Source organism: Balaenoptera ricei, chromosome 6 (genome assembly GCF_028023285.1).
Source record: "Balaenoptera ricei isolate mBalRic1 chromosome 6, mBalRic1.hap2, whole genome shotgun sequence".
NCBI classification, from domain to species: Eukaryota; Metazoa; Chordata; class Mammalia; order Artiodactyla; family Balaenopteridae; genus Balaenoptera; species Balaenoptera ricei.
In genome coordinates, this window is record NC_082644.1 from 90,515,937 (window position 1) to 90,543,071 (window position 27,135).

Genomic DNA, 27,135 nt, shown 5'->3' on the forward strand with positions numbered 1-27,135 from the left:
TTAGTTTTTTGAGGGACCTCCATATTATTTTCCATAGCAGTTGCACCATTTTACATTCCCACAACGGTGTACTAGGGTTTCAATTTCTTCACACCCTCACCAGTACTCATTACCTTTTTTGTTGTTGTTGTTGTTAATAACCATCCAAACAGGTATGGGGTGATATCTCATTGTGGTTTTGATTTGCATTTCCTTGATGTTTAGTAATGTTGAACATCTTTTCATGTGCCTGTTGGCCATCTGTAAGCCTTCTTTTGAGAAATGTCTATTCAAGCCCTCTGCCATTTTTTAATCAGTTTTTTGGTTTTGTTTTTTGCTATTGAGCTGTAGGTGTTCCTTATATATTTTGGATATTAACCCCTTATCAGAGATATGGTTTAAAAATATTTTCTCCCATTCTGTAGGTTACCTTTTCCCTCTGTTGATTGTTTCCTTTGCTGTGCCAAAGCTTTTAAGCTTGATGTAATCCCACTTGTTTATTTTTGCTTTTGTTGCCTGTGCTTTTGGTGTCATATCCAAGAAATCATTGCCTAGACCAATATCATGAGATTTTCCCCTATGTTTTCTTCTAGGAGATTTCTAAAAATTCATGTTTTATATCTACACCTTTAATCCATTTTGAGTTGATTTTTGTGTGTGGTGTAAGATAAGGGACTAATTGCATTTTTTTGCATACAAATATCCAGTTTCCCTAACACATTTACTGAAGAGACTATTCTTTCCCCATTATGGAAAAAATGGCACCCTTGTTGAAGATCAGTTTACTATATGCGTGTGTGTTTATTTCTGGGCTCTCTATTCTGTTCCATTGGTCTATGTGTCTGTTTTTATGCCAGTACCTTACAGTTTTAATTACCATAGATTTGTGATATATTTTGAAATCAAGAAGTGTGAGGTCTCTAACTTTGTTCTTCTTTCTCAGGATTCCTTTGGCTTTTCAGGGTCTTTGGTGGTTCCACATGAATTTTAGGATTGTTTTTTCTATTTCAAAAAAAAAATGTCATTGGAATTTTGATTGGGATTTCATTGAATCTGTAGATCACTTTGGGTAGTATGGATACTTTAACAGTATTAAGTCTTCCAAACCATGAATACAGAATGTCTGTTCACTTATTTGTGTCTTCTTTAATTTCTTTCATCAATGTTTTATAGTTTTCAGTGTACAAATCGTTCACTTCTTTGGTTAAGTTTATTCCTAAGTATTTTATTCTTTTTGCTGCTATAGTAAATAGGATTGTTTAACTAATTTTTTTTTTTGGATAATTTGCTGTTAATATGTAGAAATGAAACTGATTTTTATATGTTAATTTTGTATCTTACAAATTTAGTAAATTCACCTATTAGTTTAAGCTGATTAACTTGTGGCTCTGGATGTATCAGGCTTGGTTTTATCCTGTAGGGAATGCCTTTGATTGATATTTTAAAATTTCAATTTTTCTCATTTTCAGTCATGATGAACTGCTAGTCTAGAAACAATGCATCCCACTGTGTGCATGGCTCAATTTGGTGCCTTGGCCAGCTCATTGGAAATAAATGATGAAATGTCCTAGTGGCCTATTACAGATGCCACCCCATCACAGCATCCTGAGACAAGGCCATTTGTCTGCAGCTTTTCTAGGAAGAGGCCTCTGGCCAGATGTATTTCTTTTTTGACATGATTGTGGAGGCCATTTTGTGGTGATTAAAAAAATATATGAGTTTATTCTTCTTTCCACTTCTTTACCCATTGGTTATGCAGGCATATAGAGGGCACAGAGGGGCAAGTCATTTTTTAAAATAGTTGAAAATCGAACAAATTCAAGGAGAACTGGAGGCTTGTCTTTCCATCTCTTTCTTGTATGCCATGCTCTGGGAGCATGGCTTCCTCAGCGTAAGCACACCATGAACATGCCTAGCTCAGCATCTTTTCTCACAGCTTCCTCTGTCCCTTGAATTCTCTCTCCCAACCTCCAAACCCAATGGTTCTGCCTCCTCCAGGAACCCTTCTTGATCTTCCTGGCTCTCTCTGGTTTCACTTGTCTCAGAACTCCTAGTTCATGTTCTATGTACATGTGCCACTTCTTTTGCACTTCCCATATATACCTAAGGTTGTAATAAAATTTTTCATGTGAACCTGCTGTGTTTCTCCAGATGAGGCTTTCCTTGAGGCAAGGGCCATGTCTGATTCATCTCCATTTCTTTAGTGACTTGCATTCACTAAGCACTCAGGAAATTCTGGTTGAATCAATAAGATCAGCCAAGATCCAAGCCTTGAGGGCAGCTTTACTCTGGGATTTGAGTCAAGATTTCTTTTGCAGCTAACCCAGAGCATCCAGCTATTATCCATAGATCTTTTGAAACAAGTCACCGTCTAGACCCTCATATTGAGGGAAAGTAGAAAAAGGAGTGTGGAACCGATGGGGAGGAGTCCTGGGTGCAACTCCAATCTCATTCATCGCTAATTGAATGAGTCATTTCATCTCTTGCAAAAATTGTTTGTTTGTTTTTTCCAACTGTAAAATAGTTGTTATTGCACTTCATAGGTTCTAAGGATTCAATGAAGTAGTATACCCAAAAGAGCTTGCAGGCAAGTTAAAACACAAAATGCTTATTTTGTGCTTGTGTAAACGTTACCTTTTTCCTTCTCTATTTACAGGCATCACTATTTTTCTGTTCTCTTTCCATCCATGTCTGACCTATCCACAACATTACTATTCACAAAATTCACCCTAGCACAAGATGCTCTTGCCTATAGCAAACAGCAGTCTCTACAAGTTCAAATTTTATAACTGCAAACGGAGTCATTCAAAAATACCAGGGTCAGGGCCATGGCTGGCATCTACAATGAGTGTCCAGAAGGAGTGATAAAAATCAAATGACCTCTCTATTGTTATAGAGAGTCAATATGCCCTGGAGGGATTTATCTTAGCAGTAGGAATGTCTAGGTGGTAACAATAAAAGGGGATATGCAAATGGAATTGGTACAAATTATACTGGGTATCCTGTGTGAAGATCCAATGTTTATCTCCTTTGGTTCACAGTGCTGCCAGCACACCAGCATCCCACATTTCCTTACCTATGGCTAAGTAAATAGGGCCTGGTCATACAAACAGAGCATGGAGCCTTCATCTTTCCACCATTTGATATGTAGAATTTATATAATGTGAGTGTTCATCTTACCTCTTGATTCTAGACATGGGAGAGCTCATATATGAGTCTAAGAGAAATATCCTTGGTACCAAGATGCCAGGAGGGCCAGATCTATGTGGAGCTTTCCTGGGGCTTTTGTATAATGCAATGCACCCAGAGTCCAGAAGAAAATATTGTTGGGTGAGACCTTGAAAGACAAACACCTCTGAACTGGGGGCAAAGGTCACAGTGACAGCTGGTTCTTCCTGTCTCTCCTACAATTACCACGTCTCATGGGTGGAGTGGCATTGAACCTAGAGGGAAACAGGAAATCTTGCTATAGGCTATGGCTTCTCTGCTCTCCTGCCATGTCTTCTTCACTTCTCTCTTCTTAACCACAGTCTGCCAAGTCAACCTTGAACAGCCATGAGCCTTCCATCTTAGAGTCATTGTAACCCCTTCCCCACATTTCTACCCAGTAGCTCACTTACAGATGCTTGTTCTCTGACTGGTTCCTTTCAGACAGATAACTTCTTAGGGTTAGCTACAGATTTTAGACTTGACTTCTCTCCTCTAGCAAATAATGCACTGCAGGCCTAAGGCAAGGGAGGCACCCAGGTTCCTGGGACACTGCCCTTGCTAAGACTTCTGAGTATCCAGGTCCCTGATTTCTGAAAGAGAAAACTGGACACACATATCCTCTGCAATACATTTATAATCCCCTGTGAGATTCTCTCATTGGATCAGAGCTCAGTCTGATACTTTAGAAGAATATACTTTCTTTGTCGCTAAATGAGGAGTGCAGTTGAGAAGAGCCTGGAGTTGGAACTGGCTGTAGGCTCAGCGAGGGTGGACAGTGACATGGCTGCTTAGCAAGTCTCTGGCAACATGGGCAGCCTTGGTAAATGAGAAGAGGTCAAATGAATGGGAGGGAAGCGGGCAGCCCCATTCTAGCCTTTGCTGGTCATTCCATAGCTGGATTACCACACTCCCCATTACAAGTCCCTTCATAGAAGACAGATAACCTGAGTCCACAATGGGAAGAGGAGCAGGGTGGCTAAAGGGTGGGACATATAACAGATCTGAAGAAACCGGGAATCTTTAGCTTGTAGGGAAGAAGGCATGTGAGGCTCTTTAAGAGCTGCCTCCAAATATCTGAAAGGTTGTCATTTGGAAATGAGATCAACCATGTTCTATGTGAAAACTAAAACCAACAGCTGAAGATAAGTTAATCTGGGCTCAGTGTTAAGTATCCCTTTCCTAACAAACAGAGCTGGTTATCAGTGGAAAAGACTGCCTTGTGAAGGAAGGAGGCCCCTACCAGTGGGAGTGTTCAAGCACAGATTCGATAAGAAGCCATTAAGAGCATGGTCTATGAGATTCCAACTTTTGGGACTCAAACCTAATGGCATCCAATGGCCTTCTCAATTCCACAAACTTCTGATGCCAAGAGAGAGTATAGAACCTAATTCCAAAGAGCAGCCTTTCCCTCCACCTCCCTTTCTGTTCCCAGCACACTAATTTTCTCTCCTTCGGTGCTGGTAGGAAGCAGGACTCCATGAGAGGTGGTAAGTGAGACAAGGCTCTGCCCAGCCCTCTCAGCATGATTGGCAATTAGCTGGACTCCAGCCTTCCAGGACTCACAAGCTCTCAGCAGGTCGTGATACTCCACTGGTGCTTATTTAGAACCCAGGGAAGGAGGCAGCCACAGGTAGCAGGGGCTTAATTCTGAACCCATGCTAACCAAACATTAACATTTGCATTTAAAAACAGAAGCAGGAAAAAGAGCAATGAAAACTCTACTCAATTAAAGCTGTTTGCAAATGCAAATATGCCTGACACAGAAGAGAAAGGGACTCCTGAGTGGCCACCCCTCTCTGCTGACATTTGTGACCAGACAGAAGAGGGGAGTGTATACATATGCTGGAAGAAGAAACCGGAGTGGGTTCGGGAGTGGAGGACAAGGAGGGACAGAAAGATAATTTTGTTCTATACCTTGAAACCTATAATTTCACTCTGACATGAAAATTAGCTCTGTAGCTAATTAGCTTCCTAATATCATTTGCTGCCATAGAAAGGATAAAAGTTTATGAATTTATGAACCTACCTGAAAAAGAAAAAAGGGCTGCAAGTTTGCAAGAGGGGATTAGCTGACTCAAATCACAGGGGCCATTTCAGGGGATTAGGCCTATCATTGCCTTTGTGCCCTGAAGAGCCCCAAGACGCAGGCCTCATGTTGTGTCTGCACACCATCACCCCCATGGCTGGCTTGGCTTCTCTGAGGAGCCCTCCAGTATTTGGAAAGGGTCTCCTTGTACTGTGCAGGACTCTAAGCTCTGCAGCTCCCGCCACTGGTCCTCATTGTGCCCTCTTGAGCCCCTGAGCACACTTTCCCTCCCGCTGCCCAGGACAAGCCTACTGTGACTTGAAGTAATTTGTGAATCAGGCCATGAATCCACTTGGCAGCTGGCCTGCTTACCCCATCAAACATCCTCCCTTCACCTCTCTGGACTGTTCTAGCCCCCTTGGCCTTCCCTACCAAGATCAATGTGATCCACTTAGGTTTAGAGCCTTCTGGAAGCTTCCAGAACTCAGCCTGGCCTTGGGAAATCTTTTAGTTTTATTTTCTTTAAAATATAATTATAGTATGTCAGCAAGAAGGCAGAATATGAAGTTCTAACCCTCATGACTCCCACAGAAACATTGATTTTAACAACTACTCGTGGATGAGAATACCTTTTTAGAGTCTAAGAGTATAGCAGAGACGTTCCAGCACCTGGGCGGAGCATAAAATCCAAGAATAGGTGCATTGAAGAGTGTCAGAAGAGCAGTTTCCCTTTACCTATGCCAACCTTTCCCCAAGGTGGCCCAGCTCAAGTCCAAGAGAGAACCCCCTGACCCATGATTTCTCCCACAAGGGAAAGTGAGAGCAAAGTGAGTATCCAGCTTCCCCAGCCTTGCAGGACGCTGCCCAAGATGCCCACTTCTGTCTCATCCCACCCAGAACACTGAGGGGATGGACACAGCTGAATCATCTGGGAACAGCTAGAAGCAGAGAAAAGGGGTGAGGGCTCAGAGCGACCAGCATGCATCTCTCAACAACCACCCACAGATTCTACTAACTAGTTTGCAGTCTCCATTAAGAGCCCTAGAACAGAGCAACAAAACTAAAAGTTGGTTTTTTGAAAAGATAAAATTGACAAACCTTTAGTTAGACTAAAAAAAACTGAGAAGACTCAAATAATTAAAACTATAAACGAAAGATGAGACATTAAAACTGATTCCACAGAAACACAAAGGATCATGAGACTACTATGACCAATTGTATACCAATAAATTGGGTAACCTAGAAGAAACAGGTAAATTCCTAGACACATACAACCTACCAAGATTGAATCATGGAGGAAAAGAAAAGCTGAACAGACCAATAACAAGCAAGGAGATTAAATCAGTAATCCAAAACCTCTCAACTAAGAAAAGTCCGGGACCAGACAGCTTCACTGGTGAATTCTACCAAACATTTAAGGAACTAATGCCAATCCTTCCTCAAACTCTTCCAAAAATTTGAAGAGAAGGGAACACTTCCAAACTCATTTTACAATGCCAGCATTATACCAAAGCCAGACAAAAAACATTACAAAAAAAGAAAATTACAGGCCAATATGCCTGGTGAACACTGATGCAAAAATCCTCAACAAGATAATAGCACACCCATTCAACAACACATCAAAAGGACCATACACCATGATCAAGTGAGATTTATCCCTAGAATAAAGATTAGTTCAATGTATGCAAATCAGTAAATGTAATATACCACATTAACAGAATGAAAGATAAAAATCATATGGTCATCTCAATAGATGCAGAAAAAGCATTTGACAAAGTTCAACATCCTTTCATGATAAAACCTCTCAAGAAATTAGGTACAGAAGGAACGTACCTCAACCTAGTAAAGGCCGTGTATGACAAGCCCATAGCTAACATCAGACACAGTGGTAAAAAGGTGAAAGTTTTTCCTCCAAGATCGGGAACAAGATGAGGATGTCCACTCTTGCCACATCTATTCAACCTAGTCCTGGAAGTCCTAGGCAGAGCAATTAGGCAAGAAAAAGAAATAAAATGCATCCAAATCAAAACGGAAGAAGTAAAATTGTCTGTGTTTGCAGATGACATGCTACTATATATAGAAAATCCTAAAGAGTTCACCAAAAAACTGTTAGGATTAATAAATGAATTCAGTAAAGTTGCAGGATTCAAAATCAATATACAAAAACCAGTTGTATTTCTATATACTAACAACAAATTATCCAAAAAAGAAATTAAGAAAACAATCCTATCTATAATAGCACCCTCTCCCCAAAAATACTTAGGAATAAACTTACCCAAGTAGATGAAAAAATCTATACACTGAAAACTATAAAACATTGATGAAAGATCCAGCAATCCCACTTCTGGGTATATATCCAAAGGAAATGAAATAAGTATCTTGAGACATCTGCACTCCCAAGTTCATTACAGCATTATTCATAGTAGACAAGATATGGAAACAACCTAAGTTCCACTGACAGGTGAATGGATAAAGAAAATGTGATATATATATGTATATATATACAAATGGAATATTATTCAGACGTAGAAAAGAAGGAAATCCTGCCATTTGTGACAACATGGATGAACCTGGATGACATTATGCTAAGTGAAATAAACCAGACACAGAAAGACAAATACTGTATGACCTCATTTACATGTGGAATCTAAAAAAGTCAAACTCATAGAAACAGAGAGTATAACAGTAGTTGCCAGGGGCTGGGGGCTGGGGAAAATGGGGAGATGTTGGTCAAAGGATATAAACTTTCAGTTAGAAGATGAATAAATTCTGGGGATCTAATGTACAGAATGGTGTTTATACTTAACAATACTGTATTGTACACTTGAAATTTTCTAAAGAGTAAATCTTAAATGTTACCACCAGAATTAAAAAAAAAAAAAAAAAAGGTAACTAAGGTAGGTGATGGATGTGTTAAGTAGCTTGATATGGTAATCACTTCACGATGTACATGTATACCAAATAACTTGCTTTAAAAATAAGCAAAGGGCTTGAATAGACATTTTTCCAAAGAAGACATATAAATCACCAACAAGTTCATGAAAAAATGCTCGACATCACTAATTATGGAAATGGAAATGAAAACCACAGTGAGATATCACCTCATACCTATTAGGATGGCTATTAAAAAAAAATAAGATAAATGCTGGCAAGGATGTGGAGAAAAGGGAACCCTGGTCCACTGTTGGTGTGAATGTAAATTGGTGCCACCATTATGGAAAACAGAGCGGAGTTTCCTCAAAATATTAAAAAACAGGACTACCATATGATCCAGCAATTTTACTTTTGGGTATTTATCCAAAGGAATTGAAATCAAGATCTCGGAGAGATGCCTGCACTTCCACATTCACTGCAGCCTTGTTCATGGTAGCCAAGATATGGAAATAACATAAATGCTCACTGATGGATGAATATGTTAAAAAAATGTGATATATACATACAGTGGAATATTATTCAGCCTTTAAAAAGAAGGCAATCCAGCCGTTTGCAAAAACATGGATAGATATGGAGGACATTATCCTAAGTGAAATAAGCCAGACACAGAAAGACAAATACTTTATGATATCACTTATATGTGGAATCTAAAATAGTCAGTCATAGAAGCAGAGTAGAATGGTGGCTGCCAGGGGCTGGGAAGAGGAGGAAATGGGGATGTGAAGGTTAAAGGGTACAAAGTTTCAGTTACACAGGATAAGTAAGTTCTGGAGATTTACTATATAGCATAGAGACTTAGTTAACAATACTCTTTTGTATACTTAAAATTTGCTAAGGGGGTAGATCTTATGTTAAGTGTTCTTACCATAAAATAATAACAATAATAAGAATGGAGGTGGAAGGAAACTTTGGAGAGGATGGATATGTTTACAGCCTTGATGGTTTCATGGGTACAGCTTTTTATATGTCAATCATACCTCAATAAAGTGTTTTTTATAATATGTGTATAATTATAGTCACACTTACTAAGCATATATTATGGACCACATATGTCATGTGCATTATTTCATTTACCCTTCACAGGAACCCTAGGACTTAGATGTTAGATTACTATTTCCACTTAACAGTTGAGAAAACTGAGTCTAAGAGAGGATAATTTACTTGCCAAAGGTTACAGACCTGGTAAATTCTATAGCCAGGATTTTGAACCCCGGCCTGTCATTTATTACCAATATCACTACCTCACACATGCAGGACCTTTCACAGCTTACTGATTATCACTGTCATTAGCTCTGTGAATTCTCTCATTCCCCAGGTGCGGGTGAAGAATGCGAGCCTCACAGAGATTGAGTGGCCTGCCCCTGTCCACAGTTGGCAATCAGCGGTTCTGGGGTTGGAACCCAGACTCTCTGCTCTGCGCTCTCTGTACCACAGCACACTGACATACACCTGCTAAATATTCTGTCCTAAAATTGTTTTCTTTTATTATGACTTCCATAAAACACAACCAAAAAAGGTAAACATGTGAGATTAACACAGAGAAATGTTGAATGACTGCCTGTAATTAAACTTATTTTTAAGACCCCTTTCCATGGGGCCCTAAACATGATGTAATTGCAGTCCAAGGTTTCCTACACACAGATAGATATCAGCTCCCGGCCACGTGTAAACACTAGGCTCTGGGTCCAAATGATCTCCATCTAAGACTCCTGGGGGTGGGAATCATTCAAAGGAGGCCATGAGGCTACAGAACCCTGCCCAGCTCTCCATCCATACAAAGCAATTTCCTGCCCTCCCTCCTATTTCTTGTCCCCCTGCCGGTCCCTCCCACTTTGAGGCTGGATTTGCCCCATGACTACAACTCCCACGCTGACCCCCAACCTAAGTTCTCCCGGGCTGGGGCCCATTAATGATTCCTCTTTGGCCTCCCAACCAGATCTGGACACTGTGCAGCATACTCCCTATAATCTGACCATACTCCTTCCCAGATATCTTGATACCTATAGTCTGGAGTGAACTCAACCCCAGATAAGACGCTTTAAAGAATAATGTCATCCACTTATCTGATAAAGTCCATAATGCATAGAACCCCCACTGAGTAAAAGTGGACCCTTAGTAAAAGCCATTAATTAAGCTGAATTAAAAAAATATCGGGACTTCCCTGGTGGCACAGTGGTTAAGAATCCGCCTGCCAACGCAGGGGACACGGGTTCGAGCCCTGGTTCGGGAAGATCCCACATGCTGCGGAGTAACTAAGCCCGTGCGCCACAACTACAGAGCCTGTGCTCTGGGGCCCACGAGCCGCAACTACTGAGCCTGCGTGCCACAACTACTGAAGCCTGCGAGCCTAGAGACCATGCTCCGCAACAAGAGAAGCCACCACAGTGAGAAGCCTGCGCACCACAACAAAGTGTAGCCCTCGCTTGTCGCAACTAGAGACGCTCACAGCAAAAATGACCCAACACAGCCAAAAATAAATAAATAAAAATAAATAAATTTATAAAAAAGAAAATCTATATCAAGTTAGCACTCTTTCCAAATATCATTGTGAATTAGAGTTCTTTAAATGATTACATTCATTAGTTGTAACAAATTTATTTTGGGATGTCTTAAAGAACAGATTTGAAGATGAATCAACTAATGCTTCCTGATACTGAAACTGCTAAACTTCTCATGGAATATAAAAAGCAAATTTACTTTTAAAACATCCTCTTCCAGGTTATGGGGCTTAGGGGACTGATTGCAAGTGTTACTTGGCTACTTCTATAGAAAGGTTTGTGATATCCAATAATAGTACTCTTAAAGAATAATTAGCATCTTTAGAATAGGATTCATGAATATTACTCATCGCAGCTTGTGGAATTCAACCAAACCACAGCCAAGGGACCAACGCCTGGTTGATATCCAGAAATAGCCAGACCTGGCAGTCTGGTCAACAGTCCAAGCAAGGAGTGGAATAGGACTCAAGGGGGCATGGGAGTAAATACTTCCCACAGCATCCCAAAGATGGTCATCTGGCTCAAGTGACCCTAAAATTCAATTTTTCATTCCCAATAGTGCCCTTAAAAAAACGTCAGGCTTAATTATTATAATAAAGAAATCCAGTTTTGAAGCTCTTGTGCCTTATTTAAGAATAATTCCCCACTTTCTGTTTTTATGTGATCTCTATTACACAGTTGAGTTTCACCCATTTTTGGTAATAATTTCTATCTTTCAAAACTTGTGCTGAACCTCTACTTTGCTCACAAATGAATGAGAGTCCCTGATCTCCAGGCAGCCTCTCCTTTTACCTCCCTGCTCTGTTAAACACTGCCATTCCCTTCCTAGTCCCTCCAAAGTGGGTTCCACCTAAAGTAGACTTGCTACCCCATCCTCTAGATGAGTCCCCCACTCATTTCTCTACGTATCTCCCACCGCATCCTCATTTCCTCTGTGGACTTCAGATGCAGCTGACACATCTAAGCCCATTCTGGCAGACTGTCCTCAGAAAGGACTCCTTTGATTCTGCTGTCTCCTTGCTGTATCTGGTATTTAGTCTTAATGATTTTGTTTGCTTGTTTCATCTCATTCTATTCACTTCCCCCAACTCCTCTTGACAAGCATCATCTTGGTTTCTCCATCAATCACCAAACTCCTTTAGAAATATAATGGAAAGGAGGGTGGAGTGGGAAGGATGGCTTTTGAAAACCTGAATGCAAATGGCATTGTTAACAAGCTGTGTGACCTAAGGAAAATCACATAGCATCTCTGAGCCTCTATTTGCTGGTTTGTAAAAGGGAGATTATCACCCCAATTAACCAGGGTTGGAATACGATGATCATGAAATGATGAAAGGGAAGGAGCTCCATAAAGCACAAAGAACTGTCCAGAAGTAAACTGTTATTCTCCTAGCAACATCCCTGCAGCTGTTAGCAGCTGTATAATTCTTCCACCCACAGGACCCAATGTTCTCATCTCTTCTCTTGAAAACTTACTCCAGGGAGGCCTGTCCCAATGACCCCAGTTTTAGTTTCATAGAAGGTGCAGCTGGGTCCTCACCCATTGCAGCAAGGCTCTAAGTTTGCTAGTGGTCTGCCACATAGATAATTTCTTAAAATGTCCCCATGGCACATCTTATTCCTTCTCAGTCCCTGAAGAAAAGCACCTGGTAAGTGGTTAATCCGAGCCATCCTCACCACCTTGCCATTTCACACATGTCTAGGGGCAACAGAATGGTGTTGAAAGGGCACAGGCTTTGAGGTTTGATGGGCCTGGGTTTGAATTCTACCATCAACCCTTACTAGCTGCGTGATCCTGGCAAGTCTCTTAACTCTGTGAGCCTCAGTTTTCTCATCTATAAAATGGAGACAATAATATCTCACATAGGCGCTCAATAGATAGTAATCATTACGATGATGATTTATATTACAGAAATGTGAGGAATTTGTTTAAGGAGCATCTAGTTTTACTGCTTTTACTGGGATTGTTCATACTTCTTAATAATTGGTTAACCAAGTCCCAAGGTTTCCTGAAACTACTGTGCCATTCATAGGCCCAAGGAGGGAAACCCTTCAGCATCCCCCTAGATGACCAATTTTTCTCCTAGGACATCTGCCAAGATAAATCCCATTTCTCATACCATGCTCCATATCGCCAGAAAATGGAAATAAGACAAATATAACTCTTGGATTAATTCCAAACTGAACCACTCACTGTTCCCCAAATAAGCCCCTTATATTCTTGCCCAAATCCTGCTTTGGCAAATCCATCTTCCAAGTCTCACACTCTCTGCTTCCCCTGGTGTTCTTGGATAACATGTCTTATCTCTTTCTCTGTCTTGATACCTCCCAGAGGGCAGAGACCCTGCTACCATCTCATTGGGGAAGTTCAGAGTGGGGCTTAAGGGGAAGAGGAGATGGGGAAGATGGTACCAATGACCTATACAGGAAGTAGAAAGATCAATTACTGAAGTCAGGGAAAATTTGAACCCAAGAGTTACCCTATGTTCAGACAGGATTTTCATGATGGGAAAATGCAGTCTAGTGTAAGAAACCAAATGAGAGAAGAGCTATGGGGACTCTTTACCCTGGAAAAATGCAAAATATCCTCACAGGGCTTTCCACATACAATGTTCTGTAAGGCCATGATTAAAATCCATAAATAATGAGAAGGTAGATGTGAACATAGAATACACATTATTGTTCAATCAGTGCAGAAATTATCATCAATTAGGCCAACTGGAGAGTCTCAGAACTGTAGAGGTGTTCAAACTGTGCTAGAGGTCTCTCCTCCTCTGAATACTTTTAGTGTGTTTAATATTCCTTTTCCCTGCAGGATCCGATGTATTGTAGTTGTCCCCTTCTCGGGCTCCTCAGGGTCGAAGCTGAGTTTGATTCCTGCCTGTCTTCTTGGTGCCCAGCAGAGGGTCAGCCACAGAATCCTCCTCTATAACTGGGTGATGGACCACATCTCCTCACACCTGAGTAAGCCTCAGGGTCAGGGCTTGAGATGCAGAAATTTGATTGATTCTGAGTCCAGTATCTTTAGAAGACAATGCAACCACCATGCTAGCTGAGAGACCACCATGAATATCTGCTGACAGAGACCTGCCCACCTCCTGGCCCCCTCTTCCCTTACCTGTCTAACCCTGGCAGGAATGCCTCCTCAACCCTACCTGTGGGCTCAGCCTGGCCCCTAGCTCTTTACCTCTATCCTGTTCTGAGGTAAAGGGAAGCATGAGGCCTCAGTATAAGCGTAAGCCAACACGGTGACTGAGCCAACTCAGACTTAATCTCCAGGAGACAAGACCTCCAGTCTTTTTACCATCTAGTCAATGCTGTAACAACAATGGATTTGGAGTGCTATTACCTTAAGAAATCACCTGTTTTCATTTTTCCTTGTTCTAGTACAGACATAACTTTTGCATAGCAAAAACCATAGAAAAATTACAAGTTTTATTTTGCTTTTTTTTGCTTCACATTATAAAAATTTGTTTCCATCTTGTTACCTAGTCTCTAGTGGTCTAGTGGCTGCATAATATTTCATCAGGTTGATATACCACAATTTACTTAAAGAGCTCTCTATTTTGGGACAATCAGTTACTTCCAAATTGAAAATAAACAATACTGCAATGAATACCTTTTTCTGAATTTAAATTATTTTCAAGGATAGATTTTTCAGAAATGGAATCAATGAATCAAAGAATAAAAGCTTTCAAAGACAATAAGGAGTTAGTATTTAAAGTTAGTGAGGCATTTTTTTTTAACATTTTTATTGGAGTATAATTGCTTTACAATGTTGTGTTAGTTTCTGCTGTATAACAAAGTGAATCAGCTATATGTATACATATATCCCCATATCCCCTCCCTCTTGCGTCTCCCTCTCACCCTCCCTATCCCACCCTTCTAGGTGGTCACAAAGCACTGAGCTGATCTCCCTGTGCTATGCAGCTGCTTCCCAGTAGCTATTTTATATTTGGTAGTGTATATATGTTAGTGCTTCTCACTCAGCTTACCCTTCCCCCTCCCCGTGTCCTCAAGTCCATTCTCTACATCTGTGTCTTTATTCTTGTCCTAACCTTAGGTTCTTTAGAACCCTTTTTTTTTTTTTTTTTTTAGATTCCATATATATGTGTTAGCATACGGTATTTGATTTTCTCTTTCTGACTTACTTCATTCTGTATGACAGACTCTAGGTCCATCCACTTCACTACAAATAACTCAATTTCATTTCTTTTCATGGCTGAGTAATATTCCATTGTATATATGTGCCACATCTTCTTTATCCATTCATCTGTCAATGGACACTTAGGTTGCTTCCATGTCCTGGCTATTGTAAATAGTGCTGCAATGAACATTGTGGTACATGACTCTTTTTGAATTATGGTTTTCTCAGGGTATATGCCCAGTAGTGGGATTGCTGGGTCATATGGTAGTTCTATTTTTAGTTCTTTAAGGAACCTCCATACTGTTCTCCATAGTGGCTGTGTCAATTTACATTCCCACAAACAGTGCAAGATGGTTCCCTTTTCTCCACACTCTCTCCAGCATTTATTGTTTGAAGACTTTTTGATGATGGCCATTGTGTGAGGTGATACCTCACTGTGGTTCTGATTTGCATTTCTCTAATGATTAGTGATGTTGAGCATCCTTTCCTGTGTTTGTTGGCAATCTGTATAACTTCTTTGGAGAAATGTCTATTTAGGTCTTCTGCCCATTTTTGGATTGGGTTGTGTTTTAGATATTGAGCTGCGCGAGCTGCTTGTATATTTTGGAGATTAATCCTTTGTCAGTTGCTTTGTTTGCAAATATTTTCTCCCATTCTGAGGGCTGCCTTTTCGTCATGTTTATGGTTTCCTTTGGTGTGCAAAAGCTTTTAAGTTTCATTAGGTCCCATTTGTTTATTTTTGTTTTAATTTCCATTTCTCTAGGAGATGGGTCAAAAAGGATCTTGCTGTGATTTATGTCATAGAGTGTTCTGCCTATGTTTTCCTCTAAGAGTTTTATAGTGTCTGGCCTTACATTTAGGTCTTTAATCCATGGAGAGATACACCATGTTCTTGGATTGGAAGAATCAACATTGTGAAAATGACTATACTACCCAAAGCAATCTACAGATGCAATGCAATCCCCATCAAACTACCAATGGCATTTTTCACAGAACAAGAACAAAAAATTTCACAATTTGTATGGAAACACAAAAGACCCTGAATAGCCAAAGCAATCTTGAGAAAGAAAAACAGAGCTAGAGGAATCAGGCTCCCAGACTTCAGACTATACTACAAAGCTACAGTAATCAAGACAGTATGGTACTGGCACAAAAACAGAAATATAGCTCAATGGAAGAGGATAGGAAGCCCAGAGATAAACCCAAGCACATATGGTCACCTTATCTTTGATAAAGGAGGCAAGAATATACAATGGAGAAAAGACGGCCTCTTCAATAAGTGGTGCTGTGAAAACTGGACAGCTACATGTAAAAGAATGAAATTAGGACACTTCCTTACACCATACACAAAAATAGTGGGGTATTTTTAAAGACTTTACTTTACTATAAGCAATATGTAAATAAGTATTTCAGTTTTAGCACGGCATTACCTTTATCACGTATCATGATTATCTAACATTTTTAATAATTTAGAATATATAGTAGTATCTCATTAAAAAATTTTTTGTACTTTAATTACTGGTGAGTTGGAAGGTTTCCTTTATGTTTGTTACTAACCACATTGTAACTTGTATATTTTAACAGCACAAGAATTTTTGCTCTAGTGGTCTAGATGTTTGGGTTCCTGCATTTATAAACTGTTCTCCCTGGCTCTGGCTTTATAACCTATATGCTAATCTTCCTGATACCACTTGATCTGATATTTGTCTACTGTTTAATCAAAGTCTACAGACTTGGGTAGGGACTTATAATCATGGATTAAGACAATGTCACTTGCAGTTAGAAGTTTGTGCTCCAGTATAAACTCTGGTGTTTTTTTTGTTTTTTAAACTATGTGGCATTAACTGATTCACTTTTTCTCTCAGAGCCTCCCTTTTCTCACTTGGAGAAAAGAGTTACACCACTTATCCGCTTACCCCACAGTGTTATATGAGAACTGTGAGTCTTGTAAAAGCAGGGTCAGACAACTTTTTCTGTAAAGGGCCATATGGTAACTATTTTGGGCTTATAGATCATATGGTCTCTGTCACACCTACTGAACTCTGCTATTGTAGCATGAAAGTAGCATAGACAATGATAGTCTATGAATGAGTATGCCTGTGGTCCAGCAAAGCTTTTTTATGAATATTGATATTTAATTTTATATTTGTATAGAAACATATCATTTATATGTAGATATATTTATGTATGTAAATAAATTTACATTTTAATAAGTTACATATAACATATAACATATATTATATATAATAACATTTTACATGTTACATATAGTATACTTACATTTAAATGTTATATAATTACATGTAATTATATATAAATGTATAATTTAATTTTATAAAATTTTCATGTATCACAAAATATTGTTCTTCTTTTTATTTTTTCCAACCATTTGAAAGTGTAAAACGTAAAACCATCCTTTGCTCATGCTCTATACAAAAACAGGCAGCAGGCTGGATTTGGCCCACAGTCTGTAGTTTGCCAACCTCTGCTCTAAAGCCCTATCCAACAGCATGAGATCTCATGGGACAGTCAAAACAAATAGGTAGATAGAACAGGACTTTTTGTTGTGAAAACAAGGGACAAAGAAGGTGGAGTGACTTGCCCAAAGCCACACAGCCCTCCAGAGGCTGAACTGGGATTTCAATCAGATCTGCCTGATTCCAAACCCCCAAGCAATGTCTGCTGTAGCAGCTACCTCCCCAGTCAGTGATTCCAGCCCTGGGCCAACTCTTTCCTGCCAGAACCTATTCCTGATCTCCCCTCCTTCCTTAGCCTGCTCCACACTGCCCCCACCCAAGGCCAGGGACTGCCATGGCAGCATCAGAATTTAAGAGAGAAAGAGCAAACCTAGCTCTTTTGGCTCCTACAAAGAGGCCCTTGATTCTCCAACCACAGAGCCATGTATTTGCAGGAATCAAGCACCAGCTTTCCACATTCATGGAGATGTTTAGTGGTATACAGACAGAGTTCAAATCTGCCTGCCATGCTCTGCACTCACTCGCTCGTCAGGCACCTCAGATTATAAATCTTTTCTCTCATGATGTGTGACCATAATCACATCCTTCTTTTTAGTCTGCTTTTGAGGAGTTCTATACTCTTGGAGGACAAGGCCAGCAACAATAACAAAATCACCTCTGTTGGAAACAAGAAATGGTACTATGACAGGAACAGGGGTAGGCCAGTGGAAAGAGAACACAATTTGTAAAACGATCACCAAAGTTCAAGAGTTGATTCTGCCATGAATTATCTGATCCCCCTGAGGTTTAGTTTCTTAGCTGAAAATGAGGATAATTAGCTTCAAATGAGAACATATATGTAGTGTGCTTTGTAAACTGTTGAGTACTATACAAACTTTAGTTAACAATACTATTATCAGGCTTTTACTATTCCAAACACTATCTTGAATCATGATTTTCTCAGCCCTATTTGAAACGTGATGTTTGTCATCTTCTACAGAAGCTCCAAGGCAATGTTTTCAGATTTTTTTTCCCCCAAGCCTTACTTGATTTCCTGAATGAATGGGAAACTGAATTCATTATGAATTCTCCTGGCACCAGCACGAATCCAAAGTATACGGGTTTGAAGTGACAAATGATAGGATGTTATTGCAGGGGCTTGTGGGGGCTGGCAGCACAAGTAGAGGAGCGAGCCCCATCTTCCTTGGCAGTGGCATCAACAGCCTCTGCACAGCACCAAGGCTGCCGCCTACACTGAGCTCATCGCAAAGTTTCCTACAGCATCAACTCTCAGCCTGGCTGGGCCCTGAAACCCCAGGGATGTCAGATACACACCTCACCCCAGCTCTCTGGGGACTCAGTCACCTAGACAAGCATCCTTTCCTTAGGTTCTGATCAGTGCCTGTTAACCCTGCCTCACTTGGTCCAATTTATTCATTTTACTTATGGGGAAATTGAGGCTCATATCGTAAAGGTGACCTGCTCCAAGTTATGTAAGCCCTGGTCTTAGCATTAGGAGACTTTGGTGTAAGTTCCTATTCTGCAACCGACTAGCTATGTGACCTTGGTCGACTTATCATTTGTGAAAGGTGATTAATTCTATCATCTAGCATTTCAATAGCACTTTAGGGTTGATCAACTGTATTCACAATGTAATCCCTACAGTAAGGTAGGCATTGTGGTAATCTGCATTTTGTCTAAGAGGAAAGAGAAGCTCAGAGAAACTAAGTGATTTGCAAAGTTACATTACTAATAAGTGGCATCTTCTGGATCCAAATAGCATATTTTCTCCACCAATTCATATGGCTCAAATTACTCAGTAATGAAACAGAATTAAAACTTGCCTTGAAAAACTTACAGGATATATATGAAAGTACGCTGAACTAAAAACTACTCGACCATCAGTTCCCAGCATCTTGAAAATGAGGGCTTATATTAGTTATCTATTGCTGGGAAATAAACCACCCCTAAACGTAGCAGTTTATAACAACATTTATGTTCTCATCCAGTTTCAGAGGGTAAGGAACATGGGAGCAGCTTAGCTGGGAGACTTTGGCAAAGTTGCAGTCATCTCAAGACTTGACTGGGGCTGGAATCCTCTTCCAGGCTGTCTCCTGTGGCTGGTGGCTGGAGGCCTCCATTCCTCCCCATGGGGGTTGGGGAACCATCTCCATAGGCTGCCTGAGTGTCCTCATGATATGGCAGCTGGCTTCCCTCAGACTGAGTGATCCAAGAGCGAGACAGAGTACACCCAACATGGAAACCACAGTCTCTTTATAACCTAATTTTAAGAGTGATATATCATCACTTCTGCAGTTTTCTATTCTCTAAGTCCAACCTACACTCAAGGGGAGAGGATTACACCCATACACATGAATATCATGAGATCTGGAGCATGAGGGCCATTTTGGAAACTGGTTACCATAAGATACCTTTATAATTCTAAAATCTTTGTTGACTCTCATGAGATCAAGATCATAATTTTTGTATCACCTGTTTTATTGATAAAATATTAACTACATGAAATTGCTCAGATTTGACTCTTTGTGACTCACAGAAATGGTAATTTCATATGGTTCAGACTAATTTTTAACCTCTAGAAGTTCTCAGATATTTACTAACACTTTTTGATTAAGTTGTACTTTATTAATTATAATAGCATATGTGTTCATTGGGAAAATGTTAATATTTATAGTTGGAGGTATGTTATTTATTTAGTCTTTGGACAATGCTTGGTGGAAAATGGATTCCTGCTTATCCCCCATCTTTCTAGAATTAATTGCATAAACCCACAGGGGTCTAAACCTCAGAAACTTAATCACTGAACAAGCTAGGTATGACAATAACTCTAGTAGATGCCAAGAGTCCTTTTTATTATAGCATACTGCCTTTCAGTAGGTCTTATTATCAGACATAGAAACAGCCCTTCTGTTAAAAGAACAATTCTAATGAATCAGTTCCGATTTGCCAGTGAGGCTTTTGTCATACTTTACAGTCCTGAAGCAATGAACCTACAGGAATAGTGTCCTAAGCTTATTTATGATTTTAGTCCCCCAACTTTTGATAGTCTCTACTTGAAGCTATTAGTCTGTTGCATACTTACGGATCTACATGGTTAATGCTGTTACCGTTAATACTACTCTATACAAAGTAGTTGATGCCAACAGTTCATTTAGGGAGCTGCTGTTCTACATAGTTACTGAGAAACGTCTACGGGCAGAAACTCATCTAGCTCCTGGAGGTACAGTTGTGAATGAGACAGGCAAGATCTTTCCTCTCATGAACTTTATAGTCTAATGGTTCTCAAACCTGGCTTTTTAGAAATATGGATCCTTAGGACCCACGCTAGACTTACTGAATCAGGAAACGTGGGATTGAGGCCAGGAATTTACATTTCCTAATGCCCCACAAGTGACTCTGATGCAGCTGAGTCCATGGCTCAGCACTTGGGAACCACTGGTGCATATTTCAGTTCTCAACTGCTTCACCTCCCATTTAGTCCACAGCCCACAGCAATGGTTGCCACTTAACTACTTCACAGAAATTGCTCTTGCTAACATCACCATGAACTCCTGAGAGACAAGTCCATTAATTATTCTAGACTTCTCTTACTTTCTCCCTATGGCATGATGTTGCTGGCCTCACCCTGCTTCTTAAAATCCCCCTGGCTTTTAACAACATTCTCTTTTTGTTCTCCTCCTACATTCACTCTGGTTGCTCCCTTTCAGTGTCCCGCTGTTGATCCTCTTCCTTTCCCACTGGATAAATGGTGGCATTGCTCAGTATTCCGGCTTCAGTCAACTCTTCTCACTCTCCAAAGTGTTCCTGGGTGATTTCCCCCATAACCCTGGTTTAAGCAGTCTATGTCAATGACTTGAAACCCTGTACACCAGACCTCATTCCCCAGGACTAGTGGTGCTCATCAGCACACAACACTCAATAGACCCAATGATGTAACCCATGTATTCATGAAGGATATTAATAAATACACCCTTACTTAGGATCCAGTGGTCCAGAGCTATTTATTAAGCTAAACAAACAATGTAATTTAACTCAAACTACGTGGTGAACTTCCTGAGAGCAAGAACTGGGTCTTTTTATTTCTGTGCCCTCACTTATTCAGGACACTTTTTTGAGAATATAACAGAATAACCAGTTGAAAAATTGACTTGTGTCAATCTCAGTACCCGAACCCATCAGAAAAAAATAGAAAAAGTCTATGTTCCTGCCCCAGGAAGTTAACCAGCCTTTTGTTTCAGAGAAGTCACCAGGTGACTGAGCTTCTCTAAAGATGAGTGCTAAACAATATTTTCGTGTTTTAAATTCTGAACCTGAAAGGGAAGAGGGGATGGAAGCTATTTATTGAAGGCTAAAGGGAAGGGAAGGACAGGGAAGAAGATAGGGTGGCACAAATGTGACATTCTTTGCACAGGTATATGTGTGTGTGCATATGCATATTATCTCCATATGTGGAGATAATATATAGTATATGTATATATGTGTACATATATTCTATAACACATATATGAAGATCATATATATATATATATAATACAATATCTCATATGATTACTATGAAAAGTAAATGAACTAATGTAAATAAAACACTGAGCATGTACCTGGTACATAGTAATAGTGCATTCTGCTCTCTCCAAAATCCTACTTGCTTAAGCAAAGACAAAAGTACAAAGAATTCGCGTTTGAGTCAGACCCAATTGTTAAGCCTAACATTAGGCCAGAGAGTGAATAACTGCACTGTTGAAATTGTATACATAATTTGCATACGTTTGTTTTTCTGATAGAAGCCATAACTTTCATGAGCTCCTCAAAGGAGTCCATGTCTCTAAAAATTTCTACAAGGCCTAAGAATCATGTGCTAGCCAACATTTCAACAACGGTTATCATTCTTACTTATTCCTGAACATACTACTTTCCCAATCAAGATAAGTATCAGTGACTCAAAGATGCTCCTTTTAAGGAGGCTAGTGGAATCTTCATTCATTCATGCATGCATGCATTCATTTATGCAAGAGGCAGTCATTTGTACTGACTCTACATTTGACATTACTAAGCCCAGGGTACAGAGACACACAGACTGTGAGATCATTCAAAAGACAACTACCTAAGCTGTGATGAATGCTTAGGTAGTGACCCTAAAGTGACCATAAAATCTGAAAAAGGAACATCCCAGAAGTTTAGCAGCAACAGCTTCAAGATCTGCTACTGTCAACAGCAACAAAAATTGTTCTGAGGAAGGGCGATCACTCAGTAGGGCACAGAAATGTGACAGAGAATGTTTTCTCTTTAACTGGACCGAAGCTAAGGAAAGATAATCTCCCAACAGCCCCACCCGCACCCTCCCTGCCTCTTTATTTTCAGGTTTTTTGAACTGAAATTTAAAAATCTCTTAATGTTCTATAGTTTTTCTTTTAGCTTACTGTGAATTGTGGGCTCTTGGAATCTTTGAAGTGGGAAGGTCCCTAATCTACAGACACGGCATATAAATTAGGTCTAATCTTGAAAATACCCAAGAACAAGAGTCTTACTACCTTGAGAGATCCATTCTGTATTTGAGTGGGTCTAATTATTAGCTACTTCTTCCTTGTTTTGAGCCAAAATTTGCTCTAATTTTCACCTTAAAGTCCTAATTCCATCTTCTGGGACAATACATGTCTTCTACATCAATATTTTAAATTAATAGGTCATAAAATAAATTTTAGAATTACATCCAGCATTATATTTAATGCAACTGAATAGGATAGGATAGGATAGGATAGAATAATAGAAGAGTAGAATAGAAAATATTAGAGTTACAGCATGTGAGAGAGACAGGTTTTTTTTTCAAGGTTTTGTTTCAGTTGTTTATAGATTTATGTAAATGTGCGCTAGGTTTGATATAAAATGTCTTTCTTGCTATGGGTTGCCACTGAAAAGTTTGAAAAACACCAATTCCTTCAGATAGGTTAAGACATCTGTGTCATGGACTCCTATGTCTTCTGTTCTCCAGATTCAATATCCCAGTGTTCTTCGGTACTTGCCCATTTGTTTCTAGTCCATTTCCTACTTTGGTCTCTCTTCTCTGACTAGGCTCTCTCTTGAATGTTCCTCTTGAAATGGAAGGCACAGAACCTCCCAGCTAGGACAGGACTGGGGGACCAGGGTACAATACACACGTTGGGGCAGGAAGACAGGCAGGAGTTCTCCCTGCTTCAGTGTTTGCTAAGTCCTCAGATGCCTTCAGCAGTGGAGCACCAAGGTCATTGACCCTATCACCAGAAAGCTTCCAAGAAGGTGTTTGTGGAAGACATGGATTCAAAAATACATAGTGCACAGCTGCTCTACCAGGTTTCAGGGTTGTACCAAGAGAGAAAGAAGACCACCATCCTGTGCACTCCAGGCCCACACACAATTATTATCTCACTGAATCTGTGAGTTATGCAGTATCATTTTCACCTCATTTTACAATAAGAAAACTGAGGTTCGGAAAAAAGGTAAGAAACTTCTTGATGTATTTTAGGACTGTCAAAAAACTTGCAATAAATGGTCATCAGACAACCTGCAATGTGCTATAGGTGACAATGGTGGTAGCTCTCACTTAAATAGCACTTCGTTGTTTCAAGACAGTCTCATATCCTTTATTCCAATCATCCAGGGGTATGTGCAGGGTCCATGATAGGGTTCCTATCTTCCAGATGAGAACATGGGTCCAGGGAGATTATGTTACTTGTCCAAGACCACACAGCTAGAAGGTAGTACAGCTACCTCTAACTTGGGTCGCAACTCTAAATCCAATGTTATTTTCATGGGCCTCTCTGCCTAATGCTGACAGTTTTACCCAGACCTACTGAAGCAAACTACTCTTTATCTTCCCTGGTCTGGAAATTTACAAAGAGATTCTAGGATGCTAATGCTCTGTCCAGCTATCCTGTTATGACCAAGATGGCATTAGCCTTTGTGACTCTAGAATAAGATGGATTCTTCCCGTAAATGGCCAACAAGTTGGGGCCAAGTTGTAAACATTATTTACATCAACCTCAGACAGCAGCTGAATCTGTAGTTGGGGTGCCAGGGAATATATGAGAAAATCAGGCAGCCTTAATCTCTGCAGCATGTGTGAGGAAATAAAGACCACCTTTACTGATGGTTGGCTTGATACGTCTGAAGAGGATTAAGTCTGGCTGCAACAGAAATGGCTGGGAAGCCAAAGTGAAGAGAACTCGATGAGGTATGGCCTTCAAAGTTTAAACTTCTAATCTCCAGGGACCAGAGTGACTTCGTAAGGAATTCAAGAAGAACGCAATTCGCTCAACATATAATAAGATCCTGAAATCCTAAGAATGTTTTCCTGAGGCCAGAAAAAGGAAAGAAGTGTACTGGTGCCCACTGTGGGATGACTGAAGTCTCAGGCAGACTGTGGCAGTGCTGCTTTGATAACTCAGTGCTACAGAGGTATTGCAGGGTTGATGACATTTGCAGGTGTTGACACCTACCCAAACTCATCTTCTAGCTTAATAGATAGAAGCAAGCAGCTAAACATATCCATGCATTCATCCAAACTAACAGACTGGCAAAGTCAGGCCCAGCAATAAATGGAGTTTAATTTCTGGAATTTAACTTTAAATACCGTCACTGGATTTTTTAGGTGATTCTCTGACCCCCCCAATCCCTGCCCACTGTTTTTCTTCCTTTAGGGGTTTGTCTTTTGATAATAAGCTCCACTTGCATTTGCAAAATATAAAAAGTGAACTTCCAGATGGACTTCTTAAAGTGCAATCCAAACATGAGGGAAACAAGAAATCCAAAAGTCAAAGGCGAGTGGGAGGTTTTCTTCTCCTCCAAATCTCTGGGGAGTCCGATTCATTCAGCATGTTCACATTCTGGTTTAATTTCCATTTTCTATAATAAGAGATGAAGATGTAATATGTCAATGTTGATGTATCAGAGAGATGATGAATTCCAGGCTAAAACACGGCGACATCTGCTTGGAAACGAGATGGAAGAAATTAAGATGCTTACCATGATTATTTTCCTCCCGAGCAAATTTATAGTATCTTTGGTCTCAAGGGCAGAAATTCCAGACAGATTAGCTTTTCATCTCCTAGGTAACTCTCTGAACTGCATAGCTATAGAAATTCTTTGCTTTAACATTGGGTGTCCTTATTAGGGAAATATCTTAAATTCTGTGCCAACAAAGAAACTCATTGACTACTAAGCAATAATCATGAAAAAATTTATGACACGGATTACAAACAGGTGCTCCAAATAGAACAAAAGCTGGGGTTATTCACCACTTGGACTAACTGGAAAACATTATTTACATCTAGCACAGTACATTTTATGCTTTTAGTAAATATTTTTTCTGGGCTATGTGTCCTCATATTCTAGGGAGGGTAAGTTTGCTTAAGTACCAGAGGGAATTGGCGAATGTAAATAGAGCTATATAATAATAATAGGTGCTAGAGCACTAGAATTGCCTATACTGTACTCATTCATAAATTAATCAACAAAAATGTATCCAGTCTCTACTACATGCCTGTGTCCAGCTCTGGAGATGCAAAGATAAATACAATATGACCTCTGCTTAGTTCAAAATTTGCTTTTTTTACAAACATCTTAGGAAGCTGTGCAGGCATAAGCATGTCCATTTCATAGATGAGGAAGCTGAGGCTGGGTGAGGTCACATTCCAGGAAGTACCAAAGTCAAGACTGGTACCCCAACCTTCTTTCTTCAAGTCCAGTGCTCTGCCCACTCCCTCACACACTGGCATGATTGAGATGAGACCCAAAGGGGGTTTGGATGACCCAAGGGCAACCATTGAGGGCAACCTCAGTGCCTGAGGACATCAAAACTGGCTTTTGACCCAGTATTAACATCCCAATGCATTCCATTTTCATTTTTTATCCAGATGTTTAGCACTGTGTGGACACACCTATGGTTTCAATCATGACTAAGCGATACTTTGCAGGAATTACTGAAATGCTCATTGAAAAACTGTTCTCTTCTAATTGCATTTTGAAATGATCCAGTGGGGGAAAGTGTTTGGCCCTTTTTGAAGCGGTTTCTCTCAGAATTTAAGCAACAGGAGTTGTAAAATATTCCCCAAAATATTGCTTGGCATGACAACCTCTTTCAACACAAATGAGCCATTGATAAAAAGGAATTTGTTAAGAGAGACAGGAGTTGGGGTGAAGCTCATTAGTCACTTGGTTGCCAGGGAAGCGAAGCTGCCAGAGAAGCCTGGATTGAAGATGAACACGGGGGGTGGGGTCCTGAGTACGCGGGTCATTTGCAGTCAGTAGGGGGCAAAGAGGACATTTTATACCCTTATTAGGTACGATTGATTTGGTTTTTTTATACTGGCGGAATCAATATGACTACTCCAAAATAACCATGATGAAATGGAAACAACACAATAAAATGGAAATGATTTGGGGTCAGAAAAACCTAAATTGGAGGATTCTCTTACCTGTTAGTTGTGTGACTTTGGGCAAATCTTTGAACTTCTCTGAACTTCCATTTCCTCATCTCCAAAATGAAGATAATCAATCCTATCTCATAGGATGATGAAGGATTTGAAAGCACTTTTTAAATTATAAAACAGTATGTGAATCCAAGTTTTCCTTTTTTATTTACAAAAAAAATTCAAATCCAAATACAGTGTTGAACATCTCTCTGTGCTCAAATATTATTCATCACCAATGCACTCTAACTTCCAGCTGCCCCAGCCTTGGTCACACTCGTGCTGCATCTGTCCTAATAATGTACATTCAGAGTGCCTTCTGTGGGTGTTTCCCAAGGCTTCAGTTCTGTGATCACAGGCCTGAGAATGTTTGCTGCATCTCTGATTTGAGAGAGCAAGCCCTTCGATTAGTTTTCTAAGCACC

General features: G+C 40.0%; 1 long non-coding RNA gene across 4 annotated transcripts in view; it reads right to left on the reverse strand.

Moving 5' to 3' along the window:
- LOC132367217 (uncharacterized) overlaps positions 1 to 27,135 on the reverse strand; it is a 567,682-nt gene that overhangs the window by 230,370 nt on the left and 310,177 nt on the right. For 2 of the 4 annotated variants that reach the window (XR_009503729.1, XR_009503726.1), the window contains one exon: positions 24,606 to 25,146. The exons of the other annotated variants lie outside the window; for them this stretch is intronic. This is a non-coding gene — a long non-coding RNA (uncharacterized LOC132367217). Of the gene's footprint in view, positions 1 to 24,605; positions 25,147 to 27,135 lie in introns of those variants that run through there. 4 annotated transcript variants of the gene reach the window in all.